At 41.1% G+C, this 6,515-nt stretch overlaps 1 protein-coding gene across 1 annotated transcript in view; it reads left to right on the top strand.

Moving 5' to 3' along the window:
- The first annotated feature begins 510 nt into the window (after positions 1-510).
- Positions 511-6,515, top strand: part of CACUL1 (CDK2 associated cullin domain 1) — a 79,928-nt gene continuing 73,923 nt past the window's right edge. The window contains exon 1 of the mRNA XM_015572463.1: positions 511-515. The gene's annotated coding sequence lies outside the window, so the exon portion shown is untranslated. The remainder of the gene's footprint in view (positions 516-6,515) is intronic.

Raw genomic sequence — 6,515 nt, 5'->3', positions numbered from 1 at the left:
GGGGCAATCAGGCAGGAAGGCAGGCGAGCGGTTAGGAGCCAGTGGTCTCAGATTGTGATAGGCAGACGGATATCCCCCGAGGGGTCCTGGATTGGGGAGGGTGCAGGCCGGGCTGAGGTACTCCCCCGCTCCGTGCATGAATTTTGTGCACCGGGCTTCTAGTTGCTTAATACTTGGCACTTCAGTGGAATGGAAACTCCATGAGGGGCAGAAGCCCTTCTGTCTGTTTACTCCTGCAGCCCCAGCACACACAGTACCTGCACAAATATTTGTGAATGACAGAGTGAAAGGGACAGGCCTGTAACAGGGTGCTGGTGGGAAAAGCTTTTGTTCTATAGCCTCCTTCAGCCTAAAATCATTTCCTTTAGCGCCTAACTTCATTAGTTTTGGAGAAAATCTGCATGATTATCTCTGCTCCCCAGCGAGGATGGAATTTAGGATGCGAACGATAAGCTATAAAAGGAAGGAACAAAATCCAAGATGTAAAGAAATACCAAATAGAGAACACTCCCCGAGTGGCTACACATCTTCACTGTACGCAGTAATCTCTGTGTTCAGCTATTGAGACTGGAGTTATTTACATGTTTCTAATCCTCTTACCTTCTCATCAAGATCATCCCAATAGCTTTTCATTTAGACTTTCAATTGCGTGATGCATTCACAGGCATGTCGTTGTCAGGTGCTGTATTGGGACCAGTATAATCTCCTAGGGATTAAACAAGTATTCATTCTTCTTACGTCTAATATAGTTCAGCTCTATCAGAGCTACGTTTTTAAGTTTTCCATGCTAATGCCTTCATGCAATTAATAGTAAATTTAAAATGAAATAGTAATGAAAATAAATTACCTATATGTCTGAATGTTGTCTATCATAATCTTCTCTGATTTAATTAGTTTTTACTTGACTACTTAGAAGAGGCATGTACAGTTTTTGGATTTTTTCATAACAATTTTTTTTCTCTTCTTTCCTCTTCTTGCTCTCCTCTGAGCAATTGCACTTTACTAAGAATTATGTGAGATAGGAGAGGAGAGATGAAAAGAATTATGTGGGATAGGGTTGGAGAGATGAAAAGACTTAAAAATGGCAATAATTAACTTTGCTTCTCCTTAAGGAAAAATGTATCTCATAGTACAGGCTATGTTTTAAGAGCTGATGAAAGAAAAAAGGACTGTTCACGTGAAATAAGATTTAAGGTAGATTTGAGTTTGTTATGCATTTATTCATTTAAAAGTATTGAACAGTTACAATGAAATATTCTGTGGGAAAGGTGACATTAAGGCATTTAAAGCCATACAAAGACTAATTCTTAGTGACAAAGTCTTTGTGCCACACCTCATCCCAAGTTTTAACTATTTTTAGACAATTAACCCCATATATATTTCGTAGTTAAATAAACATAAGTTGCCCAGCTGGTGTGGTTCAGTAGTTGAACATCAACCTGGGAGGTCACGGTTCCAATCCCCATCAGGGCACATGCCCAGGTTACAGGCTTGATCCCCAGTAGGGGGCATGCAGGAGGCAGCCAGTCAATGATTTTCTCTCATCATTGATGTTTCTATCTCTCTCTCATTCTCCCTTCCTGTCTGAAATCAATAAAATATATTTTTAAAAAACCCACAAGTTTATGTCTTTCTTGATTCTAATTTTGCATAAATATATTGATAATTCATAATTATCAATTGATGATTCATAATTTTGCATAAATATATTGATTAGGGAGGTATTTCTGAAGGGGAGGGAGTGGAGAGGTTGGCATGGGGTTGTGTAATGGACAGACTTCAACAGATTAGGTACTTGGGCTTATAATGGGCATTGTTGCCTACCCAGCACTCATTTAAACCTCCCAACTTGCCCTGACTGATTTGGCTCAGTGGCTAGAGCGTCGGCTTGCAGATCAAAGGGTCCCCTGTTCGATTCCGGTCAAGGACATGTACCTTGGTTGCGGGCACATTGATGTTTCTGTCTATCCCTCTCACTTCCTCTCTATAAAAAATCAGTAAAAATATATTAAAAAAAACACAAAAAAACCCAAAAAACCCCCCAACTTAACCCCAGTTTTTGTTCTTGCATCTTCCCTTCTCAGCCAGTGTCCTTAAGGAGAAGCTGATCCTACCCTGAATTCCAGGGGTAGGCCTTATTGGAATAAAACCCAGCTCTTGCCAGTAAATGGCTCTGGAACACAGGTCTAAATATTGGTTTAGGAACGGGCCACTGAGACATTGAGAGGAAGTTTACTGAGAGTTTTTGGGAAAGAACTTCATCTTGACATTGTTGACTAGGTATAAGAGGCCTGGGGCTATGCAGCTATTTTGCTGGCAGTCTGAGGATAAGGCCTGCAAAAGCGGAGATGAGGACAGAGAACATGGCAGAGAACAGAGTTGGAGCCCTGACTGAACTACGCCCTCCCCTTTGCCCTTCCTACACCTTACTACTGAGCCAACGAATAGCCTTGATTTAAAAGCAATTCTTACTTGAGATTTCTATTTCTGGAAGCCAAAGCAAATGTCTTGCCATATAGGATTCCAATTTATACTTCCTTAATGTTGTTTATGGTTTGTATTTTTAAACTATAAGGTTAGGAATATTTTTCTGGTTGTAAAACTAATACATACATGCTCATTGTAGAGAACATAGAAAATGTTGACAGATACCAAGAACCATTAAATCCATTCAGCATCTCCTTACCCTAGTACCTGCTTTTAATGTTTGGAATTAGTCTTTTCTTTACATAAACAAACTTACATATATATTTTACATATACATTTATCCTGCTTTAGAGGAACTCATAGCCTAGTGGAAAATAGGAAACAAAACAAAAAGCCAAACAGATTAATATCTGTGACTATCCACAGTTATTACCTGTGTTGTTGAGTCAATGACTGCTGGTAATGCTATTCCTTATCTCCATGTACCAGAAAACATCAAAGATTTTAAATAATAACTATTAAGATATATTATGTTTGTAAGTGTAAAATAATCAAGTCTGAGGATGTCCATAAAATCAACCAGTTATCAATATGTTCATTTGATTTCCCTTCAGTAGATGGTGTTTCTTCTTACGTATGGCAGGTTGCACCCTGTCAGTCACTGCTTTGACCCAATCATCATTAGATTTTTTTTTCATTGTGCAGGAGAAAGATTCTTTCCTCTATCCTTCAATGTTCTTTCCGCTCATCTAATAATGAAATATACATGAGACAGATTAACAAGAGAAAATAATCAAATTTAATTACATACATACACACAAGAGAGTCAGAGACACCACATACATGAGAGGTTCAGGGATAGAAAGTCCCTGAGCTGAGGATGAAGATGCCTTGTGGCTTCAGAGGGGAGTAAGGTAATATGCAAAATGATCAGAGCAGATGTTCAGTAATTAGTAATTTGCCCTGCCCTGTGGATAGTTCATAGAAAGTTATTTTTGATTAATAACTCTTATTATGGGCAAGGCCCTAATTTTAATTATTCTAGGTGGTTAAAGGGGGCGGGGGGCAGAAGTGTTTTTTTTTTTCCAGAAGTTTCTTATGAGCCTACAGGATTTCAGTTGCTTTAGCTCAAAATAATCCACTTACCACAAAGGCACATCTTAGGGTGACTCGTTCTGAACTCTGACACCATAGTGGTGTATCTAACCAATTACAGTAAAAATGAATGTCTTATATTGATCACTTTGGCAGTACACATGTGAAGGGTTTAGCATTCACCAGTGTGCTAAAGTAGGGCCTTCCTAGAATGGAAGTTATCTATCTATCTCTATATATAAAAGCCTAATATGCAAATTGTTCCCTCAGGAGTTTGACCGAGACTGGGAGTTCAATCGCTGGCTATGACGTGCGCTGACCACCATGGGGTGGCGCGTAATGAAAGAAGGCCCCAGCCGGCATTCGCCGGCCAGGCATAGGGACCCTAACTGTGCATGAATTTCGTGCACTAGGCCACCAATCTCCCAGGCCTAGGGACCCTAACTGTGCACGAATTTCGTGCACTAGGCCACCAGTCTCTCTCTCTATATAAAAGCCTAAGTGACCATCAGGACTTGGAACGACTGGTCAACCAGTTGCTATGATGCGCACTGATCACCAGGGGGGAAATGCTCACCTCCTGTGGCTCTTCCCCTGCCTGGCTGGCCGCCCCCCCCCCCCCCATCAGTCCTGATGTGGAGGGCAGCTGGCCAACTTCCTGTGGCCCCTCACCCTGGCTGGCCAGCCCTCCGATAGGCCTTGATCGCTGGCCAGGCTCAGGGACTCCACCTGTGCACGAATTGCTATAGTAGTACCAACCCCTTCAGTTCTAAATGTCTTCTAATTTCCATTTTGATGTGTTGACCCATGAGTTGATTAGAAGAGTAGAAATATGGGAGTTTACTTGTTATCTTTTGGTTGTTGATTTCTAACTAAACTATCTAGTGGTCAGAGAATAATGATGCCAATACTTAGTCATGTAGAGAGACTTGCTTTATGACTATGTTTAACTTTTGTAAATGTTTCACATATTCTTGAAAGGAATGTATATATCTGCAGTTATTGAGTGAAATGTTTTACATGTATTCATCAAATCAAGCTTGGTAATTGTATTGTTATTTAAATCTTCTAAATCCCTTAAAGATTTTTTGGTGCTCTTGATTCATGTATTAATTCAAAAGGGTGGCTTTGAATAACAGAAATGTATTCTCTGACAATTCTGGAAGCTAGAAGTCTGAAATCAGGGTATCAGCATAGTTGCATTCTCTCTGGAGTCTCTAGAGAAGATCCATTCTTTGTTTCTCCCAGCTTTTAGTGGCTGACAGCATTTGTGTGTGTGTGTGTGTGTGTGTGTGTGTGTGTGTGTGTGTGTATGTGTGTGTGGCTTCATCACGCCAATCTCTGCCTCTGTAGTCACATTGCCTCCTCCTCTTCTCTGTCTCACCTTCTGTCCCAGATCTCCCTCTGCCTTCCTTTTTTGAGGACTCCTGTCATTGGGTAATCCAGAATGATCTTCTCAAGATCTTTAATTACATCTGCAAAGAACATGTTTCCAAATGGAGTAACATTCACAGGTTCCAGGGATTAAGACGTGAATTTATCTTATGGAGGGTTACTATTAACTCACTGCAATCTATTAGAGAGATGTGTGAAAATCATCTGCTCTGATGGTAGATTTCTCTTTATTCTTGTACTTGCCAATTTTTGTTTTATGTCTTTTGTGAATGTTATCAGAGATACCTTTATGCCTTTTATCTTCCTGTGTATTGAATCTTTTATTATGTGAAGACCTCCATCTCCAGTCACATAACCATCCACCTACCTAGAAAGTATATCGGTGACAAACTCAGCTATTTGTCTGAAAAAACTAATTCTCCCTCTATTATTTTTGTTGGTTGTTGCTGGGCATAGAATTTTACATTTCCCCCCTTAGTATTCCATTCAATTGTCTTTTACTTAAAAATGTCCCCCCTTATTTTGTATTCCCAAAATGCCCAGGCCCAGAGAATAAAAAACATGTGCTAATTTAAAAAAATGTCTTAATATAGGGGAGCATTGTCTGAAATTCATTCTAAGTTATTGATAAAAAAATATTCCATTAGGATTGTGCAGAATATATGGGAAACTATATGGAAAGGAGCTGAAACAAATGTGGACACTGAAGTACATTAGACGGTTTCTTAGTAGCTGAAGTGATTCTTCACACTAATTACATATTTGTGGAAATAAAGATTATCTTCTAGCTTAAGTGTAATAAAGGGTTTTTCTAGGCATTCCTTCTTAGCACCAGTAGTTAGAAAGAATTCCACAATAAACAATTATAAGACATTTTGATATTACTGCTATTGCTATAATTTGAGAATGCAGAGGAATAAAAAAAATGGAGTTACATAATCTTTCTCTGACCCTCAAGACTCTTACTCTCAAACTTGTCGTCTGATTTGTGAAATAGTGCATGAAGCTTGGTATTTTAAGTTCGCTAAAATTTCTGGCTTCAGTGTACGGAGGAGTTAGAAACTTAAAAAAAAATCCATGAATATTTCAAACGCATGCATTTTTTTTAGTCACCCTGCTAAGTTTCAGTTTTTATTCTCGGTTTTGAGGTTTGGGTGGTATGGGCTAAGGCCGCGAGCAGTCCCATAGACTATGATAGAAGAACGATGTCAATGTGCGACTCGAACACTGTGGTGGCTCCCTACCTCCGTCCCCAAAACAAGGCCGGGCTGCGAGGCCCTGGACGTGCGAGGGCCCGGTACACCCGCTGAGACCCCAAAAACACCACCGAGAGGGTGGCGGACGGCACCAGACAGCCGGCTGGGGTTAGCACTCAGCTGTAGGAGGCGGCCCGGCTCTCGGTCGTCAGGGCAACCAGACGGCGAACGCGCGTGCGCAGTCAGACTCCCTTATGACGAGAGGCCGGGGGCGGGGCCGACGAATGCTCTCCCCGACCCGTCGCCACTTCGAGAGCAGCCCGGCCGGGGCGGGGCGAACCTCTGCCCTGTTGCTGGGGGGTGACTCGCAGCCCCCGCCCCTTTTCGCTTTGCTTTCTCGCA

The sequence above is a fragment of the Myotis davidii genome, unplaced genomic scaffold (assembly GCF_000327345.1).
Source record: "Myotis davidii unplaced genomic scaffold, ASM32734v1 scaffold72, whole genome shotgun sequence".
In the NCBI taxonomy this organism is placed as follows: domain Eukaryota; kingdom Metazoa; phylum Chordata; class Mammalia; order Chiroptera; family Vespertilionidae; genus Myotis; species Myotis davidii.
Note: the sequence above shows the minus strand (reverse complement) of the source record. Positions and strands in the feature narration are given on the sequence as shown.